Raw genomic sequence first — 5323 nt, forward strand, 5'->3', positions numbered from 1 at the left:
AAAGGAATGGGATTTGGAGTAGGTGAAGCTTAAAATTATTGTTATATGAAAGTGAAAGACTGGGTTGACATTTGGAGTAAGGGTCAGGATTAGGATTTAAAATATTGGATTAAAGCACAATTCCAAGGGATTCATGATGAAACATGCTCTCTACCCCCCCACCCCCCCTCTTTAAATATATAGATATAGAGATAGAGATAGAGACAGAGATAGAGATTAGAGATATATAGCTGATAGACTCCTTACAGATTGAAGCAAATTTTTTCTCTTTTTCTTTTACTTTCTTTTTTTTTGCACATGACTATTTGCAATAGGTTTTGTTTTTGCTTTTGTTTTTATTTTTTGCTTTCTCATTGTGCTGGAAGAAAGGAAGGAGGGAGAAGATTCAGTACTTTAAAACAAAATAAAAGTGAAAAAAAATAAAAGGGAAGGTCAGCAATAGGCAATTTTGAGATTAAGATAATTTTAAGAATAGGGTAAAAATTTGAGATGGGGAGAAGAGGTTGGAGATGATTAATATTAGGGTTCTGCTTCTGGCTCAGGATTAGGACCCAAGAATCTGGGTCAAGATTGAAAGCAGGGTTTAGAGTATAGAATAAGAACATATGCTTGCATATTTGGCTACGTTCTTGGGGCTGGCCCTGGAGTTTGAGGGAAAAGATGGAAGAGGATAGAGAGGGAGGGAACTCAAGTCATGTCAATTACACTCTCTATGGCATTCAATCCACCCCATAACTTATGTTGACAGCCTGGGGATCCCCAGTAAGCCCTGAAGCACTAGCACCATATTTCACTTTTCAAGATGCAAATTTTATGTAAAGTATATGTTATCATACTTTTCTCTGCCTTTGAAATTTCCTTCCAACATCATATATTCTGCATTCAATAAAGCTTGAGGCCAACACAGGATTCCTTATGAAGGTCATAGTCAAGGAGTATATGCATGTTTAGAATGAGTTAGTGATGTGGAGATTGTCAGATCAAATCATATACTCCCTTCTTCCTAAAATTTTTGTATATTGAGGAAGACAGTGTGGCAGAGTGGTAAGAGAAATACTTAGAATTTCTAGAATTTATTATTCTGAGTTTCAAATTCCAGCTCTTCCACTTTCTATGTGGCATAACCCTTCTGGGCTTTCTCATCTGTAAAAAGGCTGTTTTAACTCCAAATCTATGATTCTATTATTGCAATGCTAAACCCAAAGTAGCTTCTTCAAAAATCTGTGTTTGTTAATAGCTTGAAGGTGTCCTGGGAAGGGAAAAACAATGTTACAAGATAACATACTAAAGGACATGCTGTGACTAATATGGAAATACGTTAAACGCAATTGTACATGTACAACCTATATCAGATTGGTAGCTGCCATGGGGAGGGGAAAGGGAGAGGAGTGTGGTAAAAAAATACGGAACTCAAAAGCTTGCAAAATAATGGATGTAGAAAATTACTTTTACATGTAATTGGGGAAAAAATTTTAAATATCAAAGTTAAAAAGGGGGGGGACATGCTGGGAAAATGCTACTCTTTTTCTTTGATGGGGGAAGGGACATTTACAGATATCTCCAACTCTCTGAATTCTACAGATACCAGCACAGAACTCAACAAAGAATAGATGGCTGGCCATTCAATTCAACATAATCTAGAAAAGTTTCTATATACAGTTAGTGTTTAGATCAGGAATAAGATTAATGTTAGAGAGGGAGAACAAAAACGGTTCAGGACAGGAATAAGATTTGAGTTGATCAATAAGCATTTATTAAGGGCTTACTATGTTTGTGTATTGTGTGTTATGTGCTTAAGTGCTAGGGTTATAAGAAAGGCAAAAGACTCAAGCTCCTTGCCCTCAATAACTTCCATTCTAGTGGAGGAGATAACATGCAAACAACTATATACAAAGAGGATGGCTAAGTGACTCAATAGATAGAGGGACAGTCTTAGACTCATGAAGAATGATTTCAAATCTGACCTTAGATATTTACTAGCTATGTGACTTTGAGAAAGTCACCTAACCATGCTTGCCTCAGTTTACTCATCTGTAAAATAAACTGGAGAAAAAAAACAGTAAACCAGTATCTGCCAAAGAAATCCTAAATTGGATCACAAAGAGTTGGACATGTTTGAAATAACTCAGCAAAAGTTGTCAGCTATAGTGACCAGCTGGAAGGTGACATCAGAGGGAAGATACCACCCCTGGGGAAACATGAGAGGAGGAAGAAAAATCTATTACTAAAGGTAGGATTTGAGATGACTTAAAAGGAAGGAAGTCAGAATAGATATATGTAAAGAAGAAAGATATTTCAAGCAAAGAGTACAGCTAATACAGAGCCAGAGAAACAGGAGATGAAAGTGAGATTGTGCTAAGAACAAGAAAGAATATGGTTCTAGATGCTAAAAGGAGTAAAGGTAAGAAAACTGGAAAAGTAGGAAAGAATCAAGTTCTAAAGACATTAAATGTCAAAATGAGAGGACTTTAAGTTTGCTCCTGAAAGTTAGCAAGGAATCATTGGAGTTTATTGCTGATATTTATAAGTTGATATTATCAGGGAATATCACATAGTTTACTTCCCTATTCCTCAGATTTTCTATGTATGTGAAATGTGGGAATTTATTGAATGTGTGTGTGTGTGTGTGTGTGTGTGTGTGTGTGTGTGTGTGTGTAAGGAGTAATATGATCAGAATTGCACATTAGGAAAAAGCACTTTTAATGAATAATGGACAGGAGTGTATAGAAATTTGAGGCAGAGAGGATGATCAAAAGGCAATTATAATAGTCTAGGTGAGAGATGGTGAAGGCTTATGTTAAAAAAGTAGAAAGTGAAAGACTTGGGAAAAGATGGATATGGTGAGTTTAAATAAAGAGTTGAGGATGACAATAAATGCATGAGGCTAGGGGCTAAGTTACTGAGAGGATGTTTGGTACATTCAAAAGTAATAGGGAATTTCAGAAGAGGTGAGTTTGTAGGTAAAAAAAAAAATTCTGTTTGGGGCATATTGAATTTAAGATAACTGGGGAACATACAGTTCAAGATATACAAAAGATGTGATACTTGAGCATAGGAGAGGAGTTACAGCAGGATATACAGATATGGGAATCTTTGCAGAGATAATAATTGAACCCTTGGGAGCTGATGAGATCCTCAACCAAGATAGTATAGAGGGAAAAGAGAAGAGGAACAAGATAGATTTTTTGGGAGATATCTTTGGCTAGTGGGTGTAACCTAGACCAGAAACTAGCAAAGGAGGTTGAGAACCAGTCTGACAGGTAGGAGAACCAAAAAAGAACATTGTCCCAAAAACCTAGAGAGGAAAGAGTAAGTAGAAGAAAGGCAGAAGAGAGGTCATGGAGAATCTCTTTCTGCTTCAAAAGGTCATAGAGATGGGATTAATGGTATGGTAGGGTTAGGACTTGAATTGCAGTTCATTTTGGAATACAATTTGGAGATCGGAATGAAAGACTGAATTAGTGTTAAATTGTTAGACTTAGAAGATAGGGCTGGGGATAAAATTAGGAATGGCCTAATCTATCAGAATAAAATTTTAAACTGGGTTTTGATAGAAAGCAAGGTCCCATATACAGCAAAATATTTCTAACAGCAAAGAACTGGAAATAAAATAAATTCCCATTGAGTGGGAAATGATTAAACAAACTGAAATAAGTTAATATTACCATAAGAAAAAAAACCAGATATGAAGAATTGGAGAAGCATAGTAAAACTTAAAAGTGATAAAAAATAAAGTAAGTAAAATCAACTAAGTGACCCTAGTCAAGTCACTTAACTTGTCTCTGCCTCAGTTCTCTCATCTGTCAAATGAGTAATTATAATACCTCCTTCCCCGTTGTTGTGAGAATAAAATGAGATGATATTTATAAAGCGCTATGCAAACATTAAAGCATTACAAAATGCTAGCTATTTTTGTTATATATATACATGTAGTTTACAATAACATAAATTGAAGGAACAATAAAATCAAATGGAGCTATGTGTGACTACAATGACCAAATCTGACCTTGGGAAAGAGTTCATTTCAGAGACAGGGGACTATAGGTACTGAAAAATTAACTTATGTTGGTTGATTTTGCTGAACAATTTATTTTCTCTTTTTTTTTTAAAATCTTCATTATAAAGGAAAGCTCAATTTCCTCAATTGCAAAATGGGAATAATAATATCTCCTATGATTATTGTGGGATTAAATGAGATAATTTGTAAAAATTTGTACTAAGGTATAGTGCTGACACAGAACAGAGGTTTAAAGAAAGCTTGTTTCCTTCCTTTTTAAAAGAAACATATGTATTTATTTAATATTATTTATATTAATAATATATATTTATTTAACAAAATCATAACAAATTGATCTGTGTTCCCCTTCAGAAATTGTCTCATTGGGGGCAGCTAGGTGGTGCAGTGGATAGAGCACCAGCCCTGGAGTCAGGAATACCTGAGTTCAAATCTGGCCTCAGACACTTAATAATTACCTAGCTGTGTGGCCTTGGGCAAGCCACTTAACCCCATTTACCTTGCAAAAAACCTAAACAAAAAACAAAAAAAACAAATAAACCCCATGTAATCAACCCCTCATTACACAGGTGAAGAAACTGAGACCAGAAGTATCAAGTAAATTGCTTAAAGTTGTAGGGGTATAAATCCAGAGTCTGAAACCAGGTTCTTGGACTCCAAGTCCAGTTGTGGAAGATATGTCCAGCTTTGCTCTTGACCATCCCAGACTTTGAGAGGCCAGGACTATACTTCATTGAGAAAGTTTAGGGAGAAATGCAAATTAGATCATCTCTGAGGTACCACCTCACACTCTCAGACTGGCCAATATGACCAGAAAGGACAATGATCAATGTTGGAAGGGATGTGGGAAATCTGGGACACTACTACATTGTTGGTAGAGTTGTGAACTCATTCAACCTTTCTGGAGAGCAATTTGGAATTACACCCAAAGGGCAATAAAAATGTGCATACTCTTTGATCCAGCAATTCCACTGCTGGGTCTAAACCCTGAAGAGATTATGAAAAAGGGTAAAAATATCACTTGTACAAAAATATTCATAGCAGTCCTGTTTGTGATGGCAAAGAATTGGAAATTGAGTGAATGTTCCCATTGAGTGGGAAATGACTAAACAAACTGAAATAAGTTAATGTTACCATTAAAAAAAACAGATATGAAGAATTGGAGAAGCATAGCAAAACTTAAAAGTGATAAAGAATATGTATTTTATTTTTCTCAAAAGCAACCCTAGTACTTATATAGATATGGATACCTCCTGTGCCATGGAGGTAGAGTTCAAAGAAAAGGGCAGGAAAAAAATTTAAGGGGTT

This window comes from Macrotis lagotis, chromosome 2, assembly GCF_037893015.1.
Source record: "Macrotis lagotis isolate mMagLag1 chromosome 2, bilby.v1.9.chrom.fasta, whole genome shotgun sequence".
Classification (NCBI taxonomy): domain Eukaryota; kingdom Metazoa; phylum Chordata; class Mammalia; order Peramelemorphia; family Peramelidae; genus Macrotis; species Macrotis lagotis.